This window comes from Malaya genurostris, chromosome 2 (assembly GCF_030247185.1).
Source record: "Malaya genurostris strain Urasoe2022 chromosome 2, Malgen_1.1, whole genome shotgun sequence".
NCBI lineage: Eukaryota > Metazoa > Arthropoda > Insecta > Diptera > Culicidae > Malaya > Malaya genurostris.
In genome coordinates, this window is record NC_080571.1 from 33,082,122 (window position 1) to 33,100,013 (window position 17,892).

The 17,892-nt window shown below is 36.0% G+C and overlaps 1 protein-coding gene across 3 annotated transcripts in view; it reads right to left on the reverse strand.

Moving 5' to 3' along the window:
- The window catches only part of LOC131432982 (relaxin receptor 2-like), a 229,806-nt gene extending 220,976 nt beyond the window's left edge, over positions 1-8,830 (reverse strand). For all 3 annotated transcript variants that reach the window (XM_058599676.1, XM_058599677.1, XM_058599675.1), the window contains exon 1: positions 7,956-8,830. The gene's annotated coding sequence lies outside the window, so the exon portion shown is untranslated. The remainder of the gene's footprint in view (positions 1-7,955) is intronic.
- Positions 8,831-17,892: the final 9,062 nt, after the last annotated feature.

Here is a 17,892-nt window from a genome sequence, read left to right on the forward strand (position 1 = left end):
CCTCACTCTCATTTCCTACGTTACGATTCCTCATTCGTCTGGCCGTATTCCAAAGAGTGCTCATTGAGGTTTCTCTTGACAAACCTTCCACAAAATGTCTCCAATAGCTGCATTTCTTAACCCGAAGTATGTTCTTGTACTTGGTTTCTAAAACCAAGAATTTTTCAAAATTCTGAGGAGTTCCTCCTCCTCGTTTTAAAAACGTCTTGAAAGCATTTTGTTTCGCGTGTTTAGCATCTGAGCACTCTTTGTCCCACCAAGGATTTGGAGGTCTTCTGTTAGACGATGGACCAAGAAATCGTTTGGTTTGGGCTTGTTCTGCGGCCTCCAGAATCGAACAAACGAGGAAGTCATATTCTTCAAGTGGGGGAAGCTCTTCCATTGAAGTTAAGACACTTGAAATATTACTTTGGTATTTAATCCAGTCAATATTTTTTGTCAAATCATATGGAATATTAACTGAATTAGCAATGCCTTTGTTACTGCTAATTGAGATGATGATTGGTAAATGATCGCTACCATGTAAATCAGGAAATACTTTCCAGGTGCAATCTAGTCGAATTGAAGTCGAACAAAGAGATAAATCTAATGCACTTGGACGTGCAGGAGGTCTTGGGATCCGTGTCATGCTACCCATATTTAGTACCGTCATGCTAAAATTGTCGCAAATATTATATATTAGAGATGATCTGCTATCATTGTAAACGGAACCCCACATCATTCCGTGCGAATTGAAATCTCCTAAAATCAAACGTGGAGCAGGAAGGGCTTCGACAATTTCATTAAGCTGTCGTTGTCCAACTTGAGCTCTTGGAGGAATATATACCGAAGCAATGCAAATGTCCTTTCCTTTAATGTTTATTTGACAAGCAACAACTTCTATACTAGAAGTCGAAGGAATGTTTAATCTATAAAAGGAATAACATTTCTTAATTCCTAAAAGCACTCCACCATACGGGGAGTCTCTGTCGAGACGTATAATGTTAAAGTCATTAAAATTTAAGGCTATGTTTGATGTAAGCCATGTTTCGCACAAAGCAAATACATCACATTTTTGACTATGCAACAAAACTTTAAATGAATCAAGTTTTGGCATGATGCTTCGACAATTCCACTGCAGGACAGTGATTGAATCATTTGCGGCGGATGATAAATTATCCATCAAATGATACAAAACCTGAAAGAGCTGGCCATTGAGCTGATAACTGTTTCAAAAAAGTTCTAGCTAATGGAAGGAATGCTGTTATGATGGTCTTTAGAGGTTCAGAAATATTGAATGCAGCGAAAATCCATTCTACAATTTCCGAAAATTTCAGTAATCCTGTTGGTGAATGTGAAATGGAGCCCACTGGATTATTGTCTTTTCTTGAGCTAGTTCCTGGATTGGTTTGTGAATTTGACAAACCAGGAGGCACAGTTTTTGGTTTTAAATTTGGCTTTTTAGCTTTAACACGGGGATCTTTTTTTGAAGGTATAATTTTAGGTGTCTTTTTTGGTATTTTGTGGTTTGTTAATCTCCTCTTAACAGACCCTTGAGGAGTGACAAACGAGGTATCTTCACTATTTCCGTCAGAGTCAGATTCCTCTGGCTCCGCAAGATTTGAAAAACCGTTTTCGGTTTCCAAAGGGGAGACATGTATGACCGTTTTGAGCATTTCTGCATATGTGCGCTTAGACCGTGCTTTTAAAGAAAGCTTCATTTTGTCTTTACGCAGCTTAAATGCAGCGCACACTGAAAGATCATCATGAGGGCTTTCCCCACAATAAACACATTTTTCAACATCTTTATCGCAAAGATTATCCTTATGAGGCCCTTGACATTTGATACATTTGGACTTATTACTACAGTAAGTAGCTGTATGTCCGAAATTTTTACAGTTCGTGCAATTCATAACATGCGGTACGAAAAGCCGAACAGGAAGACGAATTTTATCGATATAGACATGGCTAGGCAATGCAGATCCGGCAAATGTTACGCGAAACGAATCTGAGGGACGATAAGACTTTTTTCCATCGACAATAGATGCTGAGTACAATTGTTTGCACTCGAGTATCTTAACTCCCTCAAGCATGGAGTTTTTAAAACGGCCAACTCCATTTTTAAGTAAATCATCTGCTGTCAGACTTGCTTCAGTCACAACATCGTCAATTTCTACCTCCTTCGATGGAATGTAAACTCGATATTCAATAGCAAATAATTTACAGGTTACAATATCGTTTGCCTGTTTCAAGTCGTTAACTACAACTCGAATTTTATCTCTATTAACCTTACAGATTTCTTTAACTTCAGAGAAATGTGATGTCAAATCCTTTGTAATTTGCATCAAGTTTAAAATCTTTTCTTTTTTTCGAAGATAGACTATCCATGGCCCAGTGGTACCCTGTGGATAATGTTTAGCCCTCGGAGTATTTAAACTTTTACTAGTATCCGGAATCGGATTCGGATGATCTTCCATGAGATCATCCATTACATTAAATTTTTTTTGTAAATTAATAATACCAAAATAAAAACTTATGTTTAGTAAAATTTCAGATATAAGAAATAAAAAATAAATTAAATTAAATCTACCTTGTAGCTGATGTCTCTGTTCCTTTATCGTGAAGAACGTCGTGAAGCTCTTCCAACGATTTCCAATTGGCAGTCTTTTGCTGTTTCCAATTGGCAGTCTTCTGTCGTTTACTGCTATCTCAGTTGCTCTGCCGTCGTTGTGAACACCACTGCACTTGCTGTACCTGACCCCAGGTACAGTGCTTTTGCTCTTGGTGGCGATCAAATGCGATGCTTGCAGTGTAGCACCTCGCGATATATGCCGTCTCTTTTGATCCTACGCAGCGTACAAATTCTGGTACCTGGTAGATCAGCACTGGGTTGCTTTAGCACCTCTGTGCCTTTGCACCCCTTCGTCTTCGCACCTTTATGCGATGGCACCTCTGTGACTCGTCACTTCTATGCTCTCGCACCTCTGTGTCTCTACACCTCTGTGCGTATGAACGGGATGGCCTTCGTTGCTAGCTTTCCAGTCGGGAAACGCCCCGAATATTGCGTTTGCTATGGGCAGTTTAACTACCTGAAGCTTAGAATTGTCTCGGTAGCAGCCGTTAACTCACGAGCCAGTACAATCGAAACACAACCTCTTCGCTTGAATGGTTTTTACTGAATGATTTATCACGTTTGATCGGAATAAATATCACTAAAGTTAATTTTATATCAACGAAAGAAAGAAATGTATAATACATTTTGTTTGATTAGACTACAGGGTCCGGCACTCGAAGTGTAACCAACTTCAGACCTTCGAGCCTGGCGTCAAGGTAAATGCGACATATTATCGGGAAAGTATTCTGGAGGTTGCTTTGAAGCCGTGGGCAGACAAACATTTCGGCGGCAGACCATGGACGTTTCAGCAGGACTCGGCACCGTCTCACAAAGCTCGAGTGAACCAAGAATGGCTGAAAAGCAACGTTCCGAACTTCATCACGTCCACACAATGACTCTCGAATTCACCAGATGCGAATCCAATGGATTTTTCTCTTTGGGCCATTTTGGAGAGCAAAGTCCGAACTAAAAGATACACCAGTCTCGAGGCGCTGAAAAAAGTTATTGTCCGCAAGTGGGCCAAAATACCTGCAAGTCACATTCGGGCAGCTTGCGATTCGTTTTTTGACCGTCTCAAGGCCATAGTCAAGGCAAAAGGTGGTCATATCGAGCAAAAGTGAATTGATTCTGAATTTTGTATTATTTTTACACATTTTGTACTTTGAATTAAGTAAAAGTAATTTTCCAAACTGAATTTATGGCCTTTTTAATTGGTTACACTTCGAGTGCCGGACCCTGTAGTTATTGTAAATATCGAGATTAATGTTACATATGCTGTAAAAGCAACTAAAAGCGTTTTATTTTTCAGACGAAGAGCAATTCAGTTCCAGAAAATTGGCTTATGTATGGAAGATCGCCAATTGAACTGCTACGACAAAACGATTGTTACGATTTGCGTAAGAATGATATAGAGAAAGCAAAGGATCTTATAGAGATCTTTCTACTATACCCCATATTCAAGGACCCAAAGGCCGCTTTTCTGGTATGTAATCTCTACTTTAAATTATAAACTATTTACCACTGTGCGTTCTACAGATACAGCACGATTTTGATCAAATGTACCCCAAAGCCAACGCTAATTTTTACGCCCGTTTTCAGTTATTGCACCAGAAATTGCAAAAGATGATTCATTCTGCTGTATGTAAGGATAAAGCATATTTGCCATCATATGAATCTTATAAAAATATGATCGACGGAAACAAAAAAGACTATTTTCTTTGCATGCTGTTGCCTATTGTAATACAGACGAATTACCGTGTGAAAGGTAACTGGAAACCATCAATCAAAGAAACTCAAGACAGGTAATTTACATCATGTTTGTAATCCGATTCGCAAAAGTTCTCAAGAATATTTTTTAAATTAGTCACTAAATTTTGAGTCCCTGTATCGCAGCTAGTGTCACAAAGGTTCTTTTTATTCTAAGTCCAGTGTATGATGTAGAAGGCGTAATCTATGTTGTGTGTGCATTACGATGAAAGTACACAGACGCTGTTAGGATTATTTCACGAACCAGGGATGCCAGGTCATTGTTTCAAAAATCTGTGATCAAACCCCAAACCTGTCTTTGAAAATCTGTGCCCGTTTTCGTATCATAATCGCAGTTCAAAATCAATTTGGTGAGCAAAAAAAAAGGTCTCGCTACCCATTTTCCGAACCATCATAGCAGATCGAACTCAATTTAGTGAGCAACAAAAAAAAGGGTCTCACTACCAACACGCTCTGTACCTTTTTCCTCAACCGCTCTGTACTTTTTGGTGCTAAACTGTGCTCGATTACCAAAATCTGTGATTTATTCAAGAATCTGAGAAAATCTGTGATCAATTTCAGAAATCTGAGAAAATCTGTGTCATTTTTAAAATCTGTGCAGAAAATTGAAAATCTGTGAAACACAGATTAATCTGTGAACCTGACATCCCTGACCAGAACTGAAAAGTTATTAATGTTTTCCTGTATTATGTATTCTGTCAACATTTCTTCACTCAGAGTTCCCAGGTTTGCAGAATAATATTATAGTCTGTAGACTGAAGATTAATGTGATGCAATGTTGCATGGCTACGAGCCTATTGACACAACGAATCCTTCCAGGTCGGGGCACGAACATACGACTACTGGTTTGTAAGACCAGTGCCCTATGGATTGAACCGCCAACCCGGGTCAATCTCCGAGAAAAGTGAGTGACATTATTTTCACATTTTTGATGCACGATTTACATATTTTTGATGCATATCACCCTGTGATTCCGGAACCGGAAGTTGGATACATATGAAATTCCGAAACTTTGTTTGGAACCATGAGACCTTTAATTTGAAATTAATTAAGTGGCATTAATTTCACATTTTTAGTGCATATCATCCTGTAATTGCGGAATCAGAATTCAGATCGAAATTATGTTCAGGAACTTTGTATGGGACCATAAGTTTGTGGAAATCGGTTTAGCCATCTCCGAGAAAAATGAGTGACATTATTTTCACATTTTTGGTGCATATCGCCCTGTAATTCCGGTACCGGAAGTCGGATCCAAATGAATTCAGGAACTTTGTATGGAACCGTGACCGTGAGACCTTTCATTAGATTCTAAGTTTGTGAAAATCAGTTAAGCCATCTACGAGAAAAGTGAGTGACAATATTTGTCACACACACACATACAAACACAGACATTTGCTCAGCTCGTCGAGCTGAGTCGAATAGTATATGACATTCGGCCCTTCGGGCCTCGGCTCAAAAGTCGGTTCTGCAGTGATTGTATAGCCTTTCTATATGAGAAAAGCAAAAAGTATTTTTAAGTATTTTTGAAAACAAAAACTTTTCAACGCAAGAACCGGATAAAAACATTAGTTATGGAACTTTAGAACGCAAGAACCGAATAAAAACATTAGTTTTGGAAAAAGGAAAATCCGGTTTAGTTTTAATTCGGTTTTTACAGTCAAAGTTTTTTGTCCGGTTCATGCACAAAATTTGTTTTTAAACGATTTTTGAATTGAGTAATTCCATTCGGAATCAGCTGACACGATACCCTTCGATTTGCATGAAACTTTGCATATGTGTTACAGCAAATAAAGTATTTTTTCACTAGTCTAGAGATTGTTTTCACTCAAAACTAATTTTTGACAAAGGCGTATGTGTTTTTATCCACATTATTTTCAAACAATTATAACTAGAAATTTATACCTTCTACAAAACATATGCCTAAGAAGAGGTTATATGTAATTAATAGCACTTTCTAAAATAATACATTGAAAATAAATTTTATTTTCCAAAATTATCAGTAATTTTACCGCACGATTTTTTTTAAATTTTATATCACAAAAAGCGTCAAGTTACAAAGAAACTAATGGATGTTTTAGAAAGTTAGAGAGATGATAAATAAAAAAGTTTACCATGGAAAAACTTTTAAACAATTTTCGAAAAACGATGTTTTTATAGGAATAATGTCCTCCAAGCTACGTTCAATGAAAAAGATCACAGGGAGCTACTTCCTAAACGCAGTCATTTTCGAGATATATGAGAAACTAAATCGAGAAAATTGCATGAGAATACGCCCAGTTTTTGATTAGTCTCGGTTCTCCATCGCCAAATTTATTATTTTTGTGATCTTCATCAAATTTTGATAAAATTATTCTTTGACATCATGACGATGCGAGTACCTGTTTTCGAGATATTTTGAAAACAAAATCGAAAGTCACATCGAAAAAAATACCTACTTTTAGGAATAAAAGTTTACCTATGAAGTAAAAGATTACCTACACCCAACTATAAAAGCACATTTTTGAAATCCAAAGCGTCAGTGTGAAAACTAGCATCAACAAAAAAATGTCAGAACATTTTTTTTCACTGTTCAGGTCAGGTGTTTTTTTAGAAAGCTCAATTTATTACCTACAACTTCTTCTTAGACATGTTTTTTGTAGAAACTATAGTTTTCTAGTTATAATTGTTTGGAAATAATGTGGCTAAAAACACATATGCTATTTTCATCAACTAGTCTTGAGTGAAAAAAAATCTCTAGACCAGTGAAAAATATTTCATTTGCTAAAACGAAGACACATGCAAAGTGCCATGCAAATCGAAGGGGATACCAGAATTTTACCATTTTTGGACGATTTGGCGTGGAATTGCTCAATTGCTAAATCAGTGTCGGATTATTCCACTCAATATTTTTGTATTTAAAAATACTCCAGCGGGTTTTCAAAACTAAGTAACAGTTATATAACATTTTATAGTGAAAAATGTTACAACATGTATAGAAAACAATTCAAATAAGCTTTAAAACTACGAAAGCACAATTCTCCCGATTGGCCAAATTTGTCACATGAATCTGAGTTGTCAGTTGTCAGTTCCCCGCAACAAAATGTCTTAGTTCATTCGTCTTGCTCAATTTACTTCCCTTGATGCGATGAAAACAATAGTACGAACAGCTTTCGATTAATCAGATAATAGTGTTGCATAAAGAGGGTAAAATTTCACATCTACCCAGCGGTTCAAGTTGAACTGCTATGGACTGATGATACACCATGAAAACTAAATTTCACACGGTTCAATAGCTTATAACTAATAACAGGTTAAAATATTTTCAAGCAACGCCACGTAATTATGTTAATACATCATAAATTTTATTTATATTCAAATACGTTTTGAGCTAAATGACTCGTACTAAATGAGAGTTCAAGGGGGTTTAACTTTTCACCTATTTCAGTTCCTTATACAAAACTCCTATTATATTTTGAAATGAAACCAAAGAGCACAATTAATATAAGCCAAAATGTCCTGTTCAAAAGTTTCTTCACTTAATTGAAACATATTTTTTGTTCAACAAAGAGTAGCTATAATTCCAACATGGTCTTGAACTCTTCTCTTCCACACTTACCGTTGGTCAAAAGATTTCAGTTTCGCGGTTTCCCACTGGTTGGCACTTAAAGTAATTGAATTTCGTTGTTCAAATGCAGCAAACTTCAAACTTGCTGGTTCGGAACCTAGTCACTTCCATGCCAAATATTGGCGAATCTCCCAATTCAAGAGCATCAGCTTATCACAGCAGCAAAGCTAACCGGTTGAAAAACTATGCTCGAATAACTTTTATCACAAATTACCACAGTTTTGCTTTCAGCTGTTAATGTGATATCTCATTCCTGAACAAGTAAAATAGATTCCGAACCCACGGCCCCGATTGGCGATTTCTCAGCTTCCTAAATAGTTTCTCGTTTCACTGCTGGGGCGGATTGTATTCCATTTGATAATTTAGTTTATTTTTCAGAAGATTTGCTTTATATTCCTCCACGACGAGCTGTAAAAACTGCACTTTGTAAACACCTTTAACAGTCGATATCCTGTTCAACTGTGCTTCACACGTTCTAGCAAAATTTCACTGTCGGAAAAATGGTCGTAAAACGGTTTTTTTTCGTCTAATAGTATAAACATCAGAGTAATAAGATTTGCGGCTTGATTGCTCACATCCTTTCTGGTAGAGACCATTTGGGAGCTAAAGTTGAAGTTATCACTAGTGTACTCGAAAAAACAACACACTTATCTACATCCATAGAAACACTACGAGATCTACTGAATTCGGAGAAAATCGGAAATTGGAAAAAGCTGGCACTAGTAGAACTAGGGAACAGTAGAAGAGAAAGGTCTAGCACGAATAGATAGCCCACTAATTAGTAGGTATGTTATTTTCTTCTTCACCACCAAACAATTGCACTATGCCGGAAGTAGAAAGCGGAAAAAGCGAACCAACAGATTCCACGTCCACGGCAAGACTGAATGCCGAGCGCGGTTGCGAATTCAAACTTGGAACTGGCAAAAGACAAACCGCTCGCATCCATTACCTCCCGGTTTTTCTCCCGGTTTCGTCTCCCGTTTCCCAGAAGGGCTGATATCGTCCAGTTGGGGGTGCATTTCATCTTAGTGCCCTCCCTTCCTCTCGTTCATGTATAGACGGGAGAGATTCGAAAATCGCGCCATTCGTTGCAGTGTACCGTGGGAAGAAGTACGTAATATCATCAAAAGTGACCGGTTCTGTGTAGAGATTCTCTCGATGACTCGAACCGGTCTCGTTCCGTGAGAGTGAGCGTAACTCGGATTGTTTTTGAGAAACACGTGGTCTTGCCGGGTGGGTTGTTTACGGATGCGAAATGGATGAAGTGAGCACAGCTGCAACAACACAACAATATTGTTGCAGCAGCAGAGGTAATGAAAATGTGATTGAATTCGATCGAGTTTTGTTTTACTATATAATGTTCAATATTGATTCAACGTTTGGTTCAATTTTCTGTTGAGAATGGAATTAATTTGAGGGATATTTGATTAAGAATCTGTAAAAAAAACTAAGAGAAGGTGATGTCAGAGACATAACCGCGAGATTGACGTAGGATATGATATTAACTCGATATGAGTATAGATATTAACTGAATTGATACCCTTTTTACCGTTTAACCAAATTCAAATAATAATACCCCTAGGTTCCATACAAACAGATATATTATATTTTGGTTCATAAACTATATTTTGGTTCATCGAATAATCAAGTTGGCCTAGCCCATTCTCCTATTCGGTTTTGTATAAAGGGAAAATAAACGAAAATATTAGCAACTGGCAACATTACCTAAGTTGCTATGGTTATATTTAAATTTGTTATTTTCGTTTGTTTACAGCATTATTTTAACTGTCTGAATCGTCTAATTCTGTTGAAATACTTCTGATCATTCCTAGTGAAACAGATAAAAAAGTTAATGTCCTGATACACATCCGGCTTCACGGAAAGTTTTTCGTCAATCTGAGTAGTTTCATTTCCAATGCAATTCATTAGGATTCCTAACTGAATTCAGATTAAAATGCAACAAACATCCCAAGTGATTGTAGCGCTTGAACCGGAATCTATTTAGGAATCGTTATAAATTTCGTATCAAATTTACGACGACCTTAACACTGTTTCGACTCAGATTGAATAAAAAACTGCATGTACCAGCATGGGAGCCTTTAGATACTTATGAATAAAGAGAACCAAAACCAAATATTGATAATTGTGCATGCAACTTTACACAAAACTAATGTAGTTGATGTAGTGTGAATGTTTTAGAGCGATGTATTTTTATTTAAAATTTGGAATCAATAGATAAGTTAAAGATTATACATTCTGTCGAACTATTGCAATATGTGTGATCATTTACCAAAAAAGCATGTTTATCTTCCGCACGGATGAAGTTAGAAAAATTTTTATACTCTTTAAACAGCCCGGCGTTATAAGTCTTTTTGATAGTTTCTGGTGAAGATTAACGACGAAGTTTTGGCTAGCTTTACATATCTGTATTTGTTTCGTTTAAAAGACCTCACATTAAAAATCATTCATCAATTTCATCTGCTTATCTATGGGAAAATCCATTATTATCAAATTGAATCTATTAATATAACAAACCTGAAAAGAATCAGTAGGAGCAGATGAACATGAATATTCGTCGCTGATCTTTTTTTTACTTTTGCATCATAATAAACAGTACAGGGTCCGGCACTCGAAGTGTAACCAATTAAAAAGGCCATAAATTCAGTTTGGAAAATTACTTTTACTTAATTCAAAGTACAAAATGTGTAAAAATAATACAAAATTCAGAATCAATTCACTTTTGCTCGATATGACCACCTTTTGCCTTGACTATGGCCTTGAGACGGTCAAAAAACGAATCGCAAGCTGCCCGAATGTGACTTGCAGGTGTATTTTGGCCCACTCGCGGACAATAACTTTTTTCAGCGCCTCGAGACCGGTGTATCTTTTAGTTCGGACTTTGCTCTCCAAAATGGCCCAAAGAGAATAATCCATTGGATTCGCATCTGGTGAATTCGAGAACCATTGTGTGGACGTGATGAAGTTCGGAACGTTGTTTTTCAGCCATTCTTGGTTCACTCGAGCTTTGTGAGACGGTGCCGAGTGATATGTGATATGATGTTGTTTTGGAGGAAAAAACATAACCGAAACATAAACTTCTTTTTATATTTATTTTCTTCTAAATCGCATTCGACTTCGCGAAATCGATTCTCTCACTCAAAACTTTTGAGCACTCGGAAAACAAAACCCAATTACAAGTAGTACACTGGACGGCGTAGCCCGGAAGGTGGGAAGAAACAAAAAACTTTGTTTGGCATATACAATTAGACTGCAACATTCACTTCACTGTTCCACGTGCAAAACATTACTACGCACAATCGCTTCAAATGCGCGAAAATTCTGAATGAACACACTTTCCACTAAGAGTTTACGACATTTTTACATATCGGTTCTGAAATTTAAATATAGATATATCGTAACAAATGCGAAAAACATCAAAACAATTTTCAAGCAGTTTCAACAAGACTATCCTTTTTAGCTTTTCAATGGATTGTTTTGCTTTGACACTGCTCATGAGTTTTTGGCTAATAAACTTGTTAATAAAACTAATTTCATTTTTGTTTTCTTTGTGCTGTCTTTCAGCAATGATGGTGACAGATGAATAGAGTCAAGTTTTTTTATTTTAAAGCTTGCTTCAGATAGAATTGGAAGAAAGACAATTGCCTGTATTTCAGTTATTTATTATTGAATTCAAGATCTTTTTCTATACAAATGTAGCGTTCTCTTCATAGTTTTAAGAAAAAATACGGATAAAATTATTCGTCACGGTTTCGAAGGAATTCTCGAATTTTCCCTGTAACACGGCTCATTAGGCGGCGCACACCTTCTTCGTCCATCGTTTTAGCTATCTTATTCCACTAGGTCGTCATCTGATTGATGTCTTTGATAACCTTTGGATGGGTTAAGGTTTTTCGGAACAAACTGGACCCCTTTCTCTGCATACCATTCTTGAACGACTTTGCTGTAATGACAGCTTGCCAAATCTGCCCAAAACATTACGGGATGGTCGTGGGATCGAATGAACGGAAAAATTCGTTTTTAGAGACACTTTTTTTGGTATATTTCCGATGTCATTGTCGATGTCACTTTCGTTTTTTTGCCACAACTGCAAATGCCCTGCCAAATCTTAAATTTTCTTGCAACATTGTAGGCAAAAACAAATTCAAATTTGGCTGGAACAATCCCCCGAGCCGTTGACAAGTAAAATTTTTGACCTGGGATTCCACTCCGACGATTGGCTTGAGGCTTCCGAATCGTCGTCAATATTTCTTTATACCGTTTGATAACGCGCCATATGGTTTTTCTGGGCAATTTCAGCTGTTTAGCTAGCCAGACCATAATGGATTTTCCAAATAACTGTGCACAATTTTTTCCCTTCTTTCGGCTTTCATGTTGATTGTTTTTAAAGCACAGTCGATTTGCGGAATGTCAAAAATCATACGTGAAGCTGACGAAATTCCCGACACGTGGGTGCCAAGAACTTTCAAGTCCGTTCACCAGGAGCGCCACAATATGAGAAGAAGTTTGTTCCAGTTCTAAATGAAGCAAGCTTTAATCACAAAATTAGTTGTCAATGAGATTTTTGTGTTGGATTGAAATTTTTGAAAGTTTGTGTACAGAATATTTGCATAGTAAATTCTGAATTGCAACTAATTCAATAGTTATTTTGGAAATTTTGTTGTTAAAATCAACTAATTCAAAAACAATTTCAGTATCAGATAGAATTTTCCATTCAATGTAATATAAATTTCTAAATACTCATTTATACATCAATATTAAGTTTATATACAATTAATTTTTCGTGTAGCATCAACTTTGAAATGAGTAAAATGTAATTTTCTGGCTGTCAATTATATTTTAAGTTTAAACCGGTTGAGATTTACATGCTACTAACGCAATTTTCTTTCGTCGCTTCTTGCACTTGAAGTCTCAGAAAGTCAATTTTCTCAATGACACTAAATCTCGACGTTTCATGCAATTCTAAGACGTTTGACATAAAAAAAACTTCAATTTCTGAAATCTCATGTACTCCCCTTACGGTAATTTTTCAAAATCGAAAATTTTCAAACCCTAACCGCCGGGCAGCATCGATGTCCCATGTCCGATTTAGCTCAAATTTTGCAGGAGGACTGTTTTCGAGGTGCTTAAACTTTTAAACAATAGCGCTTTACGAAATTAGAGGTGATCTCAAAATATTGGCAGTCTTATATACATTAGAGCAGTAAAAAACAACGTGTTTTGTTGGTTACGTCATTTATACCATTATATCTCCGAAACCAAAAGTCACAGCCATTTGGTCTTCGAACTTGATCAATATTCCAATAGTAGCTTTCAAACGAGCCTAAGTTTATTAAACCCGGTTCAGCCTTCTCTGAGAAAATTGAGCGCGTAAAAATACAACGCGTTTTGTCGGTTACGTCACTTATACAATCATATCTCCGGAACCAAAAGTTGATCAATGACCCAATAGAAGCTTTCAAACGAGCTTTAGTTTTTAAAATCGGTTCACCCATCTCTGAGAAAATTGAGCGGTAAAAATATCTTCGAAAAGCGCACACACTGACATTTTCCGATCTCATCAAACTGAGTCGAATTGTATGTAACACTCTGAGGCTCCGTTCGAAAGTCGGTTTTCCAGCAATTCTAATACCTTTCTATAGAGAAAGGCAAAAATGGATGTAAGTTTGTGTAATTTGACGAGAATGGATACTTTTTCAAGACCATGGAAACAGTTTTCATATATTAGATATGTTTATATGGGGGGTGGATGTGGCAAGTGCCTTTAAAAAGGGGAGTGTAATGTTTGTAATGACATAACTCCGGAACTGCTGAACGGATTGCTATCGAATTTGGTACAAGTACTTCTAGTTCTTCAGAGATGGTCATAACCGTATTTTTATAGAAGAGGGAGCGTAGCAAGTGTCATTAATAAAGAGGGGTCATGGAAAACTTCCTATAACTTGACTAAAATCGATATTTCTGAAGACCTTAGAAACATTTCGCATTCCTTAGATATAATTATATAGGGGATGGATGTAGCAAGTGTCTTTAAAAAGGGGGGTGTAATGTTTGTAATGGCATAACTCCGAAACTACTGAACGGATTGCTATCAAACTTGGCACATGTACTTCTTACTCTTCAGAGATAGTAATAAGAATATTTTCATGGGGAGAGAGAGCGTAGCAAGTGTCCTTATTGATAATGGTCATTAAAAAAAATTATCTAATTTGACGAGAATCGGTACTTTTTGAAGACCATAGATACTTTTTCCATAACTTAGATATCATTATAAGGATATTCGGTGGGGGGAGGGTGTAATGAGTGCCTCTAAAAAGGGAGCGGCACAGGTATTTCTTGCTCTTCAGAGATGATCATTAGGACACTGTCGGAGGGAAGAGTGTGTAGCAAGTGTCCTTAACATGGGGGGAGGGGGTCAGTGACGAAATCTATTTAGACTAGAAGAAGGGGTTTTTGAAAACAAATTTTCATATCCAATTTTTTGTAAAAAAAGAGAGTGGCAAGAATTACAAGGTCGCAGTAGATAGTATTGCTGTTGTTAATTTGAATGCAACGCAATTTTCTTTAAATAATTTATATAATAAGATCCATTAAACATGAATAAACTTATATGTGTAAAATTCAAAACACAAGCACAAAACTTATATTTCAACACACTGAGGTCTCTATTAACGCGGTGTATACGTACCGCGTAAAACAAACCGCTCGAAAAAACTACGTATCTTCGAAAATTCGCGTAAGAAGATCTGCGTAGCTTCGGAGATCCGCGTGGAAAAAATCGGAAAACTAAAGAACACATGCAACGTCCAGATCTGAAAAAAAATAACTTTGATACTTTGAGAATTTGAGACCTCGTAGCTTCGGAAATCCAACTAGAAAAAGCCGAAAAATTAAAGAAATTTTTTTTATGCCGAATGTCTTAGAAATGCATGAGACGTCCAGATCTGGTGTAATTCCATAAAAAAATCTCGACGCTTCATTCATTTCTAAGACAAAACAAGAAAACCGCTTAACTTCAGAAATTCGCATGAAAAAATCCGCGTAAAAAAACCACGTTCATACATCCCAATATTTGAGTGAGAGAAACTATCAAAACACTGTACGGGATTCATTTTCGGTTTTCAGAAAAGTACAATTGTGGTATTCTTTACGAAATTAAACACTTTGAACATTTTTCTCCTACGCGAAGCTGCCAAATACTACCATTATTTGCGCTCGTTAGGTGCGAATTTCGCACAGCAAAAAGTGCACAGAGCTAATCAAATTATTGTAGGTTTGTACTCAATTGATGATTTTTACCTCCATTTTGAAAAGAAGTAATCCTAATAGTTCTTTAGATTACATTTAGAGCCACTGGAATGGCTAATTTTAGATATTCACTACGAAAAAACCATACGAAACCAAAGGTTGATTTATTATTGCATTTTATTCGGCCCAAATTTTGCATATGTATTCTTTATGATCGAAAGAGACAATTTGCATCATAAGTTCTCCATTTTTACTCTAGCCTTACTTTTGAGAAGGGACTAAGCAAAAATCCCTTGAAAATGTTCATGTGTTTCAGAAACGGTGGGTTCGATCGATTTGATATCTTTTACAATGTTTTAGGACTATGAAAAAAAATTATTGCAGCTGAAAAAAAAATTGTTTGATTTTTATTTAAATTGCACATTAAAACTCAAATATCTCAAAAAATCTATATCATAGTTATTCATATATTGTCAAATACTGGAAAAGTTCTTTCCATTTTATATTGTGATGCAGCTCCAGCGGACCATAAACCAGAAAAAATACCTTTTTTGAGATATTTGAATTTTAAGTGTTATTTTTTTTAATAAAATTCAAAGGAAAAAAAATTTCAAGAAAGTTTTACTCAGTCTCTTCTCTACAGTAAGGCTAGAGTAAAAGGGGCAAATTGATGATGCAAATCGTTTCGTTGGCCATGAATAGGGCTTATGCAAAATTTGAGCCAAATCGAAAAGTACAAAAAAATTTTTCTAAAAATCCGTTATTTGCTGTGGAATGTCTATTATTTCATTTCGATTTTCATATTTCAGTGAAAGAAACCATCAAAATGCTACACGGGATTCATTTCTGGCTTCCAGAAGGACCAAATTGAGGAATTCTCCACTATATTAAAGACTGTCCGAAACATTTTTCTCGAACGCGATACAGCCAAATGCTAGTTAACTTTATTTGCGTTAGTTTGGTGTGAATTTCGTACAGCGAATTATTCTAGATTGGCACTAAACTGACGATTTTTACCTTCGATTTGCAAAGAATAAGAATCTTAATAGTTCTTTAGATTACATTTAGCTCCATAAGAACGGCTGATTTTGTATAATGTTCCCCATCGTTGTCCACTTTTCGCTTTTGTTTTTCTTCAATGCCAACGACCAGCAGCTGGATGACGCAATCGCTCTTGTTTGAAGCTGCGAAGGTCTAACAGCAGATATGCTCACAGAAAAACTAGTCATTGGTTTTTCTGCGTTTGAGCTTGAGGAACGGAGCCTTATTTTCGTCATAGACTGAAGCACCGATTGAATAATCCGTTAAAATAATCCATTAATGGATTATCATAGACTGTCATTTTTTCACTATTTAAACAATGTTTTCTTATTAAACGTGGTATTAACAACAATCTTACATTTCCTTCCATTCGTTTTGTGGAAAAAAAATAGAGAAAATACTCAAACAGGGAAAAAGTTACATTGAGTTTTTTTGCGCGGTTTTTCTATGCGGATTTTTAGGCGGCCTTTTTGCGCGGGTTCGTCGAGTACGCAAAATGTCTGTGTTTGTATGTGCGTATGTGTGTATGTATTTTTTATTTTTTGCACTGACTTTCTTAATTTGATTTTTTAGTGCGCCTCATAGCCACTATTAGATAATCACACAACATATATTGGGGAAACTTATTGAGTGCATATTGTATTCAATCCGAATTTATATAGATAGGTTTTGGTAGAACAAATGATTTGTTGTATGAAATTCATATATAAAGTATAATCGAGATCATTCTGGTTCATTATACCAATAATTTAAACATAAAATGATTAATATTCAATTAAACTAGTGTTACGAATATGCTACAATTTTTATCAAAAATTCGTTTTAACACTTCCACTACACTTTCTGTATACTATTGCTCAATCACGTGAGGGAGCACCTCTTAATATTTGCGGTGGAGAAGCGTAATCCCGAGACTATGTACAAAATAAAAATGCAACTCATCTTACTAGTCAGCCAGCAAAGATGAACGAAACATTTCGTATTGCTATTTTATGGTCCGTAAAAAAACGTATCCTCTCTGAAAATTGAATGCACTGACGTGCCAGCGATTTTAAATAGCTTTGTTATGCAAAAGTTCCAAGAGCCACTACCTGGGGCAACTGATGAATATCGAAAACACACAACCACAAGCAGTACGATTCGCGACCATTCTTAGGCAAAAAAAAGCAAACCTCATAATTTATCTAAGATAATATTTTCCTTAATTAAATTTGCTAATCTCCTCAGCAAAAGAAAACAGTATCTCTATTTCTCCCGATTTCATGTACGCTTCGAATAAGGTTATGTTTTAACCTTGTTCTATGAAATACAATCTGTATGTGATCCACATAACAAATTTAATGAATATTAAAATTATATTCAAATAAGTTTCACTTTTTACCTAACTTGTTTATGATATTCTTATGAAATTCAAAATAATTATGACGATTTGAAATTTATTTAATATCTTTTAGCATTTATTTGCACTTCCATTAAATTTTATAAGTTTCATGTGTATTTAATGTTTGCGTACGATCCATATGACACATTCAATGAATATAAACTATGTAATAAAATGAGTATTCTTATCGATTTGATTGGGGTCACGCTGATTTAGACTTCACGTACATTTTTAATAAAG